Below are 15,445 nucleotides of genomic sequence, written 5' to 3' on the forward strand. Positions count from 1 at the left end.
TGATAATCAGAAACAGAGGAGAGGATGATTCCAGATTCTAGAGGAATTAAGTATTCTAATTTTTCTTTTATGTTACCCAGTAGAATGTGACGTGAATGCATAACCTTCCGTTAGTTTTCTTTGCAAGTTTAGCTCATGTGCTTTCCACTTTCACAATCCGACAGCAGGGCATAGATGATATATGCAGTCTCTTTATAAATAAGGAAGTCTTATCTATTAAGTGGTTTATGACTTCACACAGGGTTAACTGTTCAGAACTGCTTATGGAGAGTACTTTTTCCCATCTGTGTGGAAACAAAAGTGAGAATGATGGCGGTTACAGCTGAGACAGTACTTGAATCACTGTAGAGAACATAACTTATTTGTTGAATATTGTGAGTGTTACCAAGGGAGAGTAAATTTGGCAGCTCGTTATCTTTGCTGTTTTCAAATAACATTTTTGGGGTAGCTTTTTGAATAAGTTGAGGTGGTACTGTGTTACTAGTCATCTTGGTTCTCTTTCACTTTTCCTTTATTCCACCCGGCCCATACTTCTCCTTTCTTCTCCTTTGCTTGTTCTTTATCACCGTCTTCCTTACTCCCTTTCTACTTTTTCCTGTAACCTTTGACAGATACAGTTCACATATTTTTCCACAAGAGGGTGATAAAACTCACTCATACATGTGAAAACAAGCACACCAGGTGGGATGGATTGCAGAGGTTCTTGAAAATCTCGATGTAATAAAATCAGCTGTATTTATAAAGAAAGAAAAAAAAGTCTGTTCACCTTCTTAAGCTCCATCCGTGTGTCACAGTGGTTGTTTGCACTTCTGGAGACAAGACTAGACCTGTCAGGATGGAGATCCACCCCGTGAAGAGCATGCCAGCTCCATGCTGCTCTGTTGCAGTAATCACACCTTACTGCAAGACAGTCTTTCCTTTCTGTTATTCATGCAGTAATTTTCCTTGTCCTTTCTCCTCCATGCAGTCTCTAGATTTTTTTTTTCTTTTTGTTTTTACCCCCTCCTGCTTATTATTAGAAGAAATGTAACCACTTTCCCCACCAATGCTAAGAAACATGAAATTTCTACTCATCTTTAAAAAGTGCAAAAAGGGTGAAAAGGCAAGGCAAAGAGAGAGAAAATAGTCACCACTGTCTATAATAGGTGATCTTAACTAGAAGTCTGTATCTGCTTTTGGTGAAACCTAGGCCTTAACAGGTGTTTTACTCAAGATTAAACAATGCTCTAGTTTCTTTTTTTAGGACTAGTAAGGATGGTGGAGAGAAGAGCTGAGAATTGTCTGTCTTAAGTGATGGAGATTGTGGCTAAAGTTCGGGCACCTAGTTTTGGCGATTGGAAAAGCAGTGCAGTTGTCTCAGGGTATGTTGGATAGCAAAGGTAGGAGAGCAGACCTACTAGGTATGCAGCGGAGGGCTGGGAATGCAGGGCTTTTTAGATGCAGCTTGAGGAAGAGGCAGTGTATCAAGGTGGTTGTTAGCCTGTATTTTGGACGCCATAATCTCCAAAAAAAAAAAAAAAGTCCATTGCTGGAGTTGCTTTAGAATATCATCTGAGCTGCCAGATTAAATCTTGATAGCCACAAGTAAAAAGAACTGCAGTGAGTCCTTTAATATGAAAGAAATGAGCAAATGGGATCTATATTGTGGGTTAGGCGTAAGCTAGGCAGTGAAAAGGTTCCTGGAAAAATTCTAAACACTTCATTGAGATGAGTCAAAAGGAATTGTAGCAAGAAAGGAGAAAGGAACAAAATGCTTGAGGTTTTGTGTACCCCATCCTCCCATTAACTGTGAAATTTCAGGTCACGGAGTGAAATTTCTCACTCTTCCTTAATTTCAGGAAGACCAAACAAATGCCCCAAATAATAAATACAAAAGATGCAGTCTTTCAGGAAACCACAGAGTCAGTGAACTCATCAGAGTATCTCAGTTTTTGTCTCTTTCCAGTAGTAGGAAATCACAAAGGGAGGAGAAAGGTGTTGGATTTCCGTTTCTCTTCCTGTTCTTTCAGTGTCCTGTTGTCCCTGAACTACCACATCCATAATGCCCACAGTCAAATTCAATAAACAGCATTTGGAGCACCTTGCTTGATGGGCAAGAAGGGCCAAGTTTAAGATTTGGTTCAGGTATCCCTAAATCTCAAGTGGGACAGATCTTCTAGCCCTAGGGATGAGGGGGACATCCCACCCCAAAGCAGCCATCCTACAAAAGAAAAAAAAAATCCCCATGAAACCTAAATCATTCCTAGAAATTCTGTATGTGCTTCTGAGCTGGTTCTGTCAGACTATAAGGGAATTGGAGAGATTCTAAATGATATTAACATTTTAAAAGTAGTTTTCTTAAGTTTTCAGGATGTTCTGCTAATGAAAGAATGCCATAATATCTAGAAACAGAAGCAAGCAGCTAGAAGCAGGTTTTGAAGTATCTCTAAGCAAGTTTCTTTTATTTTATTTCCTGCTTGATCATTAAGTCATTCCTGTTGCAGAAACTTTCCTAATCAAGGATTTTTCAGAGAAGAGGATTGACATGTTCTCCAGAATAGATTCTGAGGTGACCTTATTTGACCCGAGTGCATCGTTGGTCTCCCGTTGTTTTGCATTTGCACAGTTGGTTCTGGCATGAACAGGCATTGCACTACAGCAAAATTTCATTTGAGAGCCAGCATCTTCAAAGTTACTTCACTTGTGGTGAAATGTGCCAAAACTTCATGGTCAATAAAAAGCGAATGGTTTGGAAATGAACATATTTTCACGTTTATTTGTTTTTGGATAAGTATTACATTTCTGGATTAAAAAACTCTTGATATTTCAAACATAATGGGAAAGCTCTACAACAACACATAATATAAAATAATAAAGCACAGACTGTTTTTTTCATTACAGTTGATCTTTTTCGATAAATAAAGCATTCAGTACTTGATAGTATTTTTACCTGTGTAGTTTTAAATATCTCGAGCAACAGGACCTATCTCGTGTCCATAGCTGCAGCAAAGATAGTTGAGTAGGGTGCCCACCCACGTCTGCTTCCTTTAGGGAGAGGAGTCGAGTGAGTGAAAGGGAAATAATTCAGCCTTGCCCCCCATTCTTAGATTCCATGGCTAGATAGACAGTGCCTCCCCCTCTTTTGAGCTCATGCCGCAGTTGTGGTTAATGTAGTTTTACTGCATTGTTGTTTCCCAGGTTTCTTGTCCATATTGAATATCTATATTTGGGATTATTTATCCCAGATGTATTAGTTGGTGTTTTTCCAAGCTGAATTTCACTTTATTTTCTGGCCATGTAAGAAATTTGCTTAGGTTCCTTTGTATTATTTCTGACTTTGCTGCTGCTCAAAGTTCCCCATTTAATATCCTCAGAAGATGTTATCTATATGCTATTTTAATCATATAGATCATTAAGGAAGTTATTAGTGTCTGGACTAAATTGACTCTTATATCTCACTGGCATTTCTTTCCAGTTGGATACTTTGAGATTTGTATCTTTTTATTTCTAGACTTTTCAGCAGTACTGTTTTTCTCAGCCTCTCCTATCCAAAAAAATTGGAGTCAGTGGTAGACTTAGTACTTTCGGGTAAAACAGAAGTGTGGTTCATGTAGAATGGAGTAAACTTTGTAAATCCAATCACAATTGAAATTGAAGCTGTATTATACTCATTGCGTATATATCTTCACATTGATTTCGGTATGCTGTCTTTGTACTTTGATTTGTACAGTAGTAGTTCTTAAATGATAAATTATTAAGTAAATATTTTCCTAGTGGAATGTGCTTTCTATTTTTGTATGTCATCTTGAGAACAGAATGTGATTCCTTTCTGTAGGGTCAGCTATTTGAAATACTTGCCTGTGTTTATTCTAACTGCATAATCTATAATCCTCAATATGTCTTTAATCCACTTTATCTCCTACAGAACTACATCTTTGGAATAGGGAAGAATATAGTGTGATAGATAGAATCTAAAGGTGTAAAGTTAGGGAAGATGAAATTAATTTCTGAGGTCAGTATTGATAGATTTTTGGCAAATAACAGAAGAAATGACGAGTTAATACAATTAATTGCTACTTATTTTCATTCCTAAGGAATGAACAAATAATAAGTAACAAAGAAGTTTTGCAGTATTTCATATCTGGAAATATGATAAAAGTAAAGATGGAATTTACCAACTGGCTAATCTGAAACATCTTCTACAGTGTTAAGGAAAAGGAATTGATTTATTTTCTTTTGATTCTTTGTGGTTATTGTGTGAAGTCGAATTGAACTTAAAAATATTTACCTTTGAATGCACAACTAATGTAGAAACCAAGAGTGTGTGTTTCTTAGCACTGACCATTTGAGATTGAGTGGATGCATTAACCTGAAACAAATTTAGCTGTGGGTTCAAGGAGGGATGTGTGTGTGCCTGCACATGTGTGCTTAGAAATCTGGTCTTCGAAGGAAGAGTGCATCCTGGTACTGATTTGTAGTGGTTCTGACAATTTGGTTTGCTGGTTTTGTTAAGGATTGCACAAAAAGCTTCTGTTGTGGTTGCTTCCTTAGAATAATGGAGGACGAAAAACTTCTGAAAGATTTGCCTGTAGCCTGTATTAATTACTAGGCAAAATGTGACCCTTTAACAAAACTGTTGGTGCTGTTGGGGGGTGTCTGTATTGATGGACTTGATAAATTGCATTTTTCAAGTAGGAGAATAGGGAAGACCAGTCATCGATAATCAGCTGTCAAAATTTCAGTAGGTTCCCTCCCCCCCCCCCCCAATTAACCCGAAACAAACTTTATTTAAAACCACTGCTTTCATATGTAAATTTCAGGTAAGAGTGTTTTATTAGGTGAATATTGAAGTGTTAGATGCAAATACAGCTGAAGGTCTTTTCCCAAGTGTTGCTGTTTTTTTTTTTTTTTTTTTTTTTGTATGTTTTGGCAACTGACAGCAATTGAAGATCGTTAAAGAAAATACATTGTCAAAGGTCAGATTTCTGTGTTTGTCTAATACTAAGATATTAGGTACCATTTGTCACCTAGTGACAAGTAGTCTGATTTTACAAGGTGTTTGGGTTTGGAGGATGAGGATAATGATTATATTAAATAGCAAATTTGCACAGCACAGTTTTTTTTGTTAATGAAGCCATACTACATAGCAGGCCTGGGTTCAAACATCACCAGAGCTTCTGTATTTTTTTATTATTTTGTTTTTAAGTAGTTGGTGTTAAATATTCCTGGGTTTGTATTTTAGAAGATGAAAATTGGCAATGTTAGGTAAATCTGGCACATTGGCCCTGATGTTTGTTGTTCTTACAAATGGTTAGGAGCATGTGAACACTGAATCCCCCACATTCTTACGATACTAAAAAAGGAGGAAAAAGCTAGTGTGGCATTTCAGCATTCTGTATTTGTAAAACTTCTGAGAATCCTGCAAGGAGATGCAAATCACAGGAAAGCTCATTAACTCCATGAGTAGAGATTTCCTTTATAGATAAAACCAAAAAAAGTTGGCATGTAAAGCAGCATGGTCCTTGTCTGCTACTTGCCCTGAAAAATGATTTCATCTAATCCATTCCCTGGAAGGGCAGCAAGTGAATCTCAACACTGAAATGTCTGTTTTGCACCTGCATATGCCATTGCGTTAGCAGCCATGTGACTGGAGGGAGGGCGGGCAGGCCTGCATTTTACTTTTTCCAGGGAGGAAATAAGTGCGAATTTCCATTTTTTCCTTTTGGACAACAAGAAGTTTTCTACAAGCTTCACTGCTTAAATTCATACTGTGCTTTGTGTGCTGCCATACCATTTTCAGTAAAAGAGCAGTTGCATGGAGACAAAGAGGCTGCTGATTTAAGTCTCAATAGAGAAGTCTGTTAGCCTTCAGCTGTGGGAGGATACTAAATGCAGCTAAGAGGTTGGCAGATGCTACCTGGACCAAAACTACTTGAAAATATTAAGCAGCTGTTTAGTAGGTTTGCCTAAAAACAATTTAATGACTGGAAGAGTTGGTGGGAAAAACATAACAGAGGAGTTTTGGTTTAAAAACGCACTTATTGTCTGGATATGTTTTGCTGTTCGTGGTGAATAAAAAAACCCCAGAGTTCAGCTACAAATATTTTGCTAGTGTTGATGTGAGGTGGGGGGAATCCAACCCCAAGCCCTTCTTTCTCTTCCCACCCCCCCATCCTACAATTTTTTTTGGTAAATTATGTTTGTTTATGCAACATTTTGGCTTTCATTTTCAAAGGGAGTAATACTGTTTCTGATTATGTAAGTTAAGCTGAAAGCTGTGGAGTGTTGTCTTCTGAAGTTTTCAGAATACTCAGTGTATCAGTTGCTATTACTGGTTTTCTAAGCTGTAACACTGTGGAAATTTACCTGAAGGTTTCTTTTGTGCTGCAGCCTTTGAGAGCACCCTAAGGAGGCCAGAAGTGAGGTGGTGGGGACTGGGACTGAGTTTCTATGGGGTGCAGGCAGAGCTCCGTGTGTGACCCGAGAGGGGAAGTTTTCTTCATCTACACTCTCCGCATCCCTGCACTGGCCTCCTCTGCAGGTTGGATAGTCCTGGGTGCTGCCCTGGTTTCTCGCCTTGTTGCTGAGCCGGCGTGTAAACACGCTTCAGCTGTGTAATTTCAGACGTGTGAGATGCTGTGTGGGATGCATGAAATGAGCCACCCCAGCGTTTTTTGGTTTTCCTCTTGGCGGATGGAGAGGGGAGATAAGTTGTGTGAAGCTGTTGTGCTGTGTGACTAAACAGAAGAGGCCTAAGGAAGCCATTGCTCAGGACAGGGGTAGTTAATTTAAGCAGGGAGTATGAACTTCTAATTAATTTCTAAGTGTAGTTCCCTTTATGACCTGTTCCATAGGGAGAGTTGATTACAGGATCTCTTGTGTTGGGTCATTAAATAGTTAACATCAATGGAGATATTTATGTTTCAGAAGCTGAGATTTGCCCACATGTGGATATAAGCATTTCCAGTAGAACACATTTGTAACTACCTGGAAAAAAGTCAAAAGAGATGATTAATGTTTTGTATGGAATAGGTTTAATTTTGTGTGCCTCAAATTTTTAGCAGGTGCTGCAGAAACTGTAGAAAAAAAGTATCTTTTCAGCGTGTCCCACCTATACTTCACATTGAGCCACAAAGTAATAATCAAATGAACAAGAATCTCTCAACTGAGTCTAAATGGAAAATGTGGCTTTCCATGGCGTAATTATTCCAGAAATGATCATTTCATTGTAGGCAAGTTTAACTAAAATCTGAGATTTCTGCAAAATTATTTCAAAGAAAGAATACGGTTATGTTTTTAAAGCAAGGCAAAGAAATAGTAAGAGCTTTGAGTCTTGTGTTTATCTGTCTTGATTACTAGTTCTGCTTCTGATAGAAAGGGGTTTTCAATTTTCATAAATGTGTTCTTGTCGTTTGCTTACTATTTTGTTACTACAGTAATGTGGCTGAAAGTTCTGTACGCACAGTTTCATAAATTTTCAATTTTTTTGGTAGAATTTCTAGAAGCTTATTTCAGCAGTACGCTTTTGCCCATGTGAAATGGTTGCTTTAGAATTTTTCCAGTGGTCACTTGCTGTTCATCAGGGGTGGGTTTTGTGCCATGGCTTAGACTTTTGCTTTGTGCGTGGACACCAGCCCAAATTTGGCAGAGTTCTGAGACAGTGGAATATTATTTTGTGTGTAACAGCTAGATAGGCTTATCATAATTAAGAATGATCAGGTGTTTTAGCATCTGTTATTAACCGGAGTGTACATGTGTCATCCTCAGAGAGCAAATGAGGATGATTTGTTTCCTCTTAGGTGTGACAGAGGCATCGGTGTCACTTCTGTTTGTAGCACTGCTAAGATCAATACTAGGATGCATCACGTGATCTGGGACTTGGCATACTTGAAGAAGCTATAGGAGAATGAGAGAGATGTAGATCCATTAAATGATCAAAGGCCCAAAGAAAATGCCTTATGCCATACAATTAAAAAAGTATCTGTTTGAATAGTTTATCAAAAAGCTTGAGAGCAGGTATGGGCATAGTGTCTTATGGTGAGAAAATACTGGTCAAAGACAAGAAGAGCTAATGCTGTCAGCTAAAGCCATAAATTAGGCATGTGTTTTTAATAATGAGGAAAAATATTTGCTGGCAGGAGCTGGTTAAAGTGATATTAGAGTGTGTGTTTACATGTTTCCATCTAAAAGTTACGTTTTAGTTGAACGCGAGTTACGGGACTTAATTAATGGGGGGGGTGCTTCCTTAGGAAATCTTAGGGACTATTGCTCTGTGAGCCCTTTCCATCTTGCAGTTTCCTAAATTAGCAGCTGTAAGACCCCCCCCGCTTTACCCATTTTAAAAGCTTTGAAAGTTTGTAGGAAAAGCGGTAAGGGATTTGGGTAAAAAGCGCGGCTTTCAGAAATTAGACTAGTTGGATATTTCCTTGGAGGAATTAAGACTTTGTTGTTTCCTCTGCTCTGTATATCTTGGGCGATGCTGTGCTAGTTGCTCAGAGCTGCTTGCTCTTTTGCTGCTCAGCCTGAAACACTGGGTTGTGATGTACAGAATGGATGACGACTTGAAATGCAAGTGAACTTGGTGGGAACTAGTCCTGAATACTACACAGCACTAAGTAAACATTCAGAAAAATCAGGGTGTCTCAAATTGGGAATAGAAAATTAATGGATGTTTTTAATCTGAATCTTTTTATTTCTCAGTGTTCTTTTAATATCTTGTGAGTAATACAGCGTAAAAGTGACAGTCTTTAAAAATGTTATTTTTGTTTGGATTGAGAAAAACGAGACAAAATGGAATACAATGTTATACAAATTCTTTAAGATTCACTGCTTTTATTACAGCCACGTAACTAAAGGATTGCTTTAATTTATGTTAATAGAAGCAAATCTGATAGAATTATTTTTGCTTTTCTTTTAAAAAAATCATAGACTATCACAAACATTTTTTAAAAGTCTTGATTAAAGGTAATAATGCAGCTTAGTGAAATTCAGGTATGATCCAGAGTGGAGCAGTGTTGCTTCATTCATTCATTTTGAGCATGAAATCCCTTCCTTCTCAGCCAGATTTTTGTTTTTTAAAGTAATTATTCTGTTTTTTTAATTCATTATAGTAATTCATTATTTCATTATGAAAAATATTTTTTTCTTCTGAAGAGTAGTGTGCTGGGTTTTTTCTAATTATTTTTTTACTCAAATCTGTAGTTCATTTTGTTGCTTCTTTAGATCTGTTTCTTCTCATTAGCACATTTTAGCAAGCCTCACCACATTAAAGTAAGGCTGTAGATATAACATAATTTTAAACTGCTTAAGCGTTTCTATTTTCTCACTGCCTTCTGCCTGTCCTGAGTGCAACCCTTTGCATACCCTTTATCCCCTCTTGCATTACTGCTGGGGAGAACGCTGATACCGTGTGCGTTTGTGATACCATGTGCATTTGTGATCTTTGTTGTCAACTGAAAACAGTTCAGTGGCAAATGTCTTGTGTTTGCTTGCTGTTCCCTTCTTTGGGTCAAAACCTCAGGGAATAGTGAACAATTTCTCCCAATACTGTGAAGTGATCTTCTACAGCACAAAAAGTTAAACTGTGTAGACTTTCAGTATGTTTATTCCACTAAATTTGTGGTGTAAAATGCAGTAATTTATTGTGTGTGATGTGTTACATGTCCTTATGCTAACTTTTGCCCTTCTTAGGCATTCACCTTTCCATTTCCAAACAAATAAAAAGAGTCAGGTACATCACTGAAGGTAGAAGGGAAGGGCTGCCCTTACAGAAATGAGTGAAACCTCAGAGATGCCGATGATGTGATTTTTTAAAAGAAAAAGAATGATGTTATCATGGCTGTTTCATACAGACTCCTTAAAACTCAGTTTTTGATTTTTTTTTTTAAATTAATTTGAGGAAGTGAAACACGATATGCAGATGAATCCAAAATTTGTGGAGTTTTGATATATACTTAAATACAGGCAGTGAATTGCTGAAATGAAAGCTTTTCAGCATCTCTTGTTGAAAAATGTTTATGCTCCCTTTTTCTGAAAATAAAGGGTTGTAATTTGAGCCTGCCTTTTTAAAAGAGGAGTTCCCTCCAATGTTGTTTCTAGGTTGAGTTTGAAGAAGGAAGTAATTTGTAAACTGTTGAAATACAGTTCGGTGTCAAAGCAACTGAAGAATAAAATTACTCTAAATAGTTGCTCTTATTTTGAAAGTGTGTCAGAGTGGAGGAGCTTTCTTTATGCATAGTTGCTATTGGCTGCACAACCCCCTTGTTTCTGCAGCTAATGATAGATAGGAATATTAATAATGTAATTCATGCCTGGTCATATTTTGCTGCTTAATCATCTTGTTTGGCACTCTCCCGGTCATGTTCTGTGTGGCCGTAATTCAGGAATGAAAGCTCACTTGGGCACTGGTATTACAGTCCAGTAATCAAAGAGGCTGGGATTATGCAGATAATGAAAGGACTGGTCAGCGTGTGTTTACCCACGAAAACTGGAGTGAAGTTAGAGACAGTAAACAGCTGGGGAGCTGCCTTCCGAGCCGGACGATGGCCATCGCTCCTACGTCACAGCTGCTCTGAAGATCCTGGGTGGGTAGGCAGAAACCAAGAGCTCGCAGGTTCAGAAACGTGTCAGCAGTATTACTTGTAGTTTCCGCCTTGAAAAACTTCACCTCTTACAAGTTTGTTGCCTTTCGTATGCTGCTGCTGTCAAAAGTAGTATTTCAAAGGAGGTTGCTAGCATTTTGTTAGAAAATAGTTGTTTTATAAGCAGTTTCCTGAACGTCAACATAAAGATAGAGAGAGGGGCTATAGCATGGCTCTGAATGCAAATAAAATAGGAAGCTTGTTGTTGTAGTCCTTAATTTTTTTGTTAACAACTACACTTTTTAAAATCTAAGCCTAACATTTTCTTGGAGGCTGGCACTGAACCTTGTGAACTGCTTGTGATTCAAAGCGTTGCTATCTTCGTCTGGTAACTTCTAAAAAACCTTTGGAATAGAAGGGAATTGCTTGGCTTGATACTAAGGTGGTTGTAGTTGAGGGGGCACTGTAATGAATGAAATGATGGGAGGATAAAAGGAAGTATCTAAAATGAAAGGGGAAGATAAGTCTGATTGGGGGTTTGGTTGGGTTTTTTTGTTTGTTGTTTTTTTTGTTTGGTTTTTTTTTGTTTGGTTTTTTAAGACTCAAGGAGTCCTTTCTCTCTCTTGGTTTTTAAATGGTATTTAATCTTTAAGTAGTGTAGATTCTTCTAAGACACCTATGATTTTTTGTGAAGTGGTTTCCATGCTCTTGTCAATGCATGAATAACAAATAATAGAATGGGTGGGGAGGAAGTTGATTGTAATTTGACTTAAAAGCATGAATGTTTTGACCTCAACGATTGGCAGTTTGAAAAGAATGATTTGCTGTGCTGTTGTGTTGTGAGGTTGAGTTGTTTAGTGTTAATCACCATCCAGTTATGAATATAATTCACTTGTTAGACAAGTGAATTAGGCTATAAGCTAGTGTTGGACTTCTAAACGTACCTTCAGTAAGCACTGGGGTTAAAAGGAGGGATGTTCTTTTGAGTGCTACATTGATGGAAAGAACAGTATTCATCTTGTGGATGTAATGAAGGTAAGATTCTTCAAGTTGGAGAGGACTGAAAAAAAATTAAAAAAACATTTTTGTTATAGTTTCTTATATACTTAAAAGATGGATTTCCTGAGATACTATTTTGAGTGACTGCTCATTGTGAAATTTTCATGCATAAAGGATAAGGTGTTGGGATTTTTTTGGTGGGGTTTTGTTGTTGTTTTTGTTGTTTGCTTTTTGTAATTGTTTATGTTTTAAGTTCTAAGTTTAGAGTAGGATGCTTTTTGGTTTGGTTTATAACTTGAGATGGCTTTATTTAGTAGCTGTAAACTTTCATTGTCAGGTATAATTTAAAAATATTCTATCTATGCATACTGTAGCAAAGCAGTGGACTTGGAGGACGGGTGACCCTTACTTTTTTACATGATACTTTTATGTGTCTTATATTTACAGAGCTTTATGAGACATGAGAGTGGAAATTAGATCAACTTATAACCTGATCCTATATTCAGAATACTTCTAACCTTGAGAGCCCTAAAATCTGAGGAAGTGTAGGGTCAGTCTCCACGGTTTAACCGTTTTTCCAGCATTTCCGAATTAACACCGCGTTTTATGTTATTCAGAAACAAATCTAGTTTGATTATATTAGCACTTTGCCTGATTAAGGGTTGCTGAATCAGGCTCATTGTTTGAGAGGTAGGCATGTAAAGGGAGATGTGTGTTAATGTCTGTGTTAACTGGCTAGTGTGTTACATGGTAACATTAGGAAGGCAGGGGTGACCTCTGCAAGGATGTCAAGAGAGACTGAGTTTGTATTTTAATTTGAAAGAGAGATTGCAGTATATTTTACTTTTTGCACATTTTTGCCAAATGTAACACAAGTTTTGAAGAATAAAGGTAAAATTTGCTTTAAAAAACAAGTTAGAATTTGAATTTTCCAAGTTTTTAAGTGGAAGTCGTAAATCTGGAAGCTTTTGTACCAGTCATATGTTTTAAATATTTCTATAGGAAAAAAATACTGTGTTTCTGTTTGATTTAAGGAAGGACAGCAGCGTTGCTTATTAGGTGTAATAAAAAAGAAGCTTAATTTCAAAATACCAGTCCAGTGGGAATTTTGTACACCTCTTGTTTGCCTGTGTATTCTACCCCTTGGACACTCAGAAAACATTAGGAGTTTCAGTTGTTATAATTCAGACATTTCATCTGGCCATCATTTTTTTGGGTTTTTTTTTTCTTTTTTTTCCCCCCTAAACATTTTCATGTAGTTCTAAAAGTTTTCTTCCTACAGATTTTGATGAGTTCATTACTTCTATTAAGGAAAAAAAAAAAAAAAAAAAAAGCAGCTTTTTGTTTTGTTTTTAAGGTGGGGGAAGCCCAGAAACTTAAAATGACCTATGATTGTTACCTTAGACCTACCCAAAAGTAAAGAGATAATAGCAACTTGCTAAGTTGTGACAAGAAGAGACTGGATGATCAGGGAAGGGGGAAGACCAAGGGAAGTTGTTGCTCAGTCACAGAGTCAGGAAGCAGAGAGGAACTGGCCAGACCTGTTGTGTAAGAGGAGCTGGGCTGCAATCAGGTGCAGTGCAGTGGAGGGGAATTAGCTTCTTGATACTGGAACCAGGCCCAGTAGGGAGGGATGGAGAGGTCTGCTTGGGCTGAGTTATTCTGCAAGTGAGAGAGAGGGAAGTGTTAACTGCGGGCAAAGTGTTTGCAGTATCTGAGCTTGCTCTAATATCTAAACCATTTTCCCCTCAACTTTTTTAACCGAGCGCTTGTAACATTGGAAAAAGAAGAGGAAAATTCAAGCATTACTTAATATGATCTTAGTTAGGGATTGTGAGGATTTGGAGAAATGATAATAAAATTTTATTCCTCAACAGGTGAAGTAGGTTATAATACAATAATATAATTTTCTTTGCCTTACAATTATTTTAATAAAAAATACTGATGCATAAACTTGCATCTATCTACATGCTGGTTGAATTTGATTTTTCTTCAGGTGATCTGAGCTATTGAAGGGAGGGGGTAAATACTTGCACCATTAGTACCCTGAGGTGGCGCCAATACCTGAAGGAAGGATTATCTCATAGTGGGAAGAGTAGCGCCCAAAGCAGAAGAACCTGCCATTTTTCTCTTCATTGCACAAGCAGCCTTTTTTTTAATTTCCCCTACCTTGCTGTATCCTGATGGAAACCTTGCATTAGGCCAAGGAAACCTGCGTGCCCAGGTAAGGCTGCGTGCATGAGAGAGGACAAACCGGGCTGCTATTTGCACCTTTCTGAGTGAGGACAGACAATGCAGGAGAGCTTATCCATCTCTGGTAGGCCTGGTTGAGTGCAAGAGATGACACTGACACGGCAGAAAAGCCCCATGGGCAGTAGGGACCTGCGAGTCCAAGCCGAGAAGGAAGTGTGCTGGGTGGACGTATGCCGTGGGAAGTCAGTGCTGTCCCCTTCTGTGGCTGAGCCCAGCCCAGGGCATTTGGGGTGATGGGAGCTGAGTACCACCAGAGATCCCTTGTGTCTCTAGGCTTGACGCAGATTATTGTAACTCACGCTGACTCGCCTGACCTGCCACATCTGCCTCGGAGATGGGAGGAGATGAGCCTCCTGTAAAATGGTCAACAACCCTCAGGCCTTGGTCTGTGCAAAAACTGCTTTGGCTATGCCTGAACAGAACATCCTATGGAGAATCTTGAGTCTGTAACTGGGAATAACCATGTCTTGTCCCATCGCAGTTTTTTCCACAGCTAGAAACTGCTCTAAATTTTTCCAACATTTTGGACCAACAAGCTTGAGGTTTGGGAGTTAGAGAAAGAGGAGGGATGCTCTTGAACTGGATTCTAGGGCCCAGGTTGCGTGGTGCTCCTGTGGTGGGCTCTGCTTGTGCTACAGGGGCTTGCTCCCTCTGCTCACTCCTCGCTGCCTCCGGGCACTGCACGTCCCTCACTGAGCTGTCGTGGGAAGCAAGGATTCTTCATTGGTTTTGTGGCACCATAGATTTGAACCCAAATAGATGTGCAATCCTTTTCAGTGACACAATGAACTTGAGTTCTTGCTGTATTGCTTGAGTCCTCAGTCTGGCCCAAAGTTGTACGCAGCTATATGGAACTGTTTCTTTAAAAATAAAAATAACCCCAACCAACTCAAACAAAACTAATGTGAGAGTAAGAAGTAGGGATGTGCAGGGCTCATGGTGGTGGTGATTTGCAGGGCAAGGATTTTGTACATGTTTATTCTTTTTAGCAGAATCACATTTAAAGCAGATTTGTTTTGCCTTCATTTCAAGTGAAAAGAAGTTCCTTTCTCAGCAAAACAAACCATCATAGAAGCATTCAGTTTCTCATTTGCAGAATAAATCATTTCAAGTTCTCTTGGGTCCACATGGAAAAAGTACTCCACCGTTTTACCGGATGCTATGTTCTCCAAAACATCCAATTTTTTAAAATGGCTGTTTCTTAATGATCCACAGCTGAAGGCCCTTCCCTTTACTTTTGGCAGCCTGTGCTGTCTTTATCGGGTGGAACAGGATCTCTCTTTCGTCCTAGGAAACAGTATTAATCCTGCCAGTATTTAACTGAATCCAGGATTACTAATCTGTTGAAAAGCTCTGCTTTTAGTTTTTACAGATGATGTTCAGGACATCTGATAGTTGCATTCATGTTGTCAAAAATGCTTGCTGTGTTTGTCTGTGGAAACCTCAGATTTTCTAGAAGGGTTTCATTGTATTAATATTAAATGATTGCAGTCTTTATTAGTAAAGAATGAGTCAAGTTCTCTTAATAAAATGGTAATTCTTCTCATTTAAGTTCTATGTTTCTGAAGTAATGGCTTTTAAATACTCAGCATTTAAATTTGCCTTTCTAGTGGAATAGTAAAGTATTACAATGA

The 15,445-nt window shown here is 38.3% G+C and overlaps 1 protein-coding gene across 4 annotated transcripts in view; it reads left to right on the plus strand.

Annotated features, from left to right (window-relative positions):
• The window catches only part of PPP2R5E (protein phosphatase 2 regulatory subunit B'epsilon), a 77,417-nt gene that overhangs the window by 12,796 nt on the left and 49,176 nt on the right, over positions 1 to 15,445 (plus strand). Inside the window, exon 1 of one of the 4 annotated variants that reach the window (XM_040600686.1) lies at positions 10,326 to 10,562. The exons of the other annotated variants lie outside the window; for them this stretch is intronic. The gene's annotated coding sequence lies outside the window, so the exon portion shown is untranslated. Of the gene's footprint in view, positions 1 to 10,325; positions 10,563 to 15,445 lie in introns of those variants that run through there. 4 annotated transcript variants of the gene reach the window in all.

The sequence above is a fragment of the Falco naumanni genome, chromosome 7 (assembly GCF_017639655.2).
Source record: "Falco naumanni isolate bFalNau1 chromosome 7, bFalNau1.pat, whole genome shotgun sequence".
Taxonomy (NCBI): Eukaryota; Metazoa; Chordata; class Aves; order Falconiformes; family Falconidae; genus Falco; species Falco naumanni.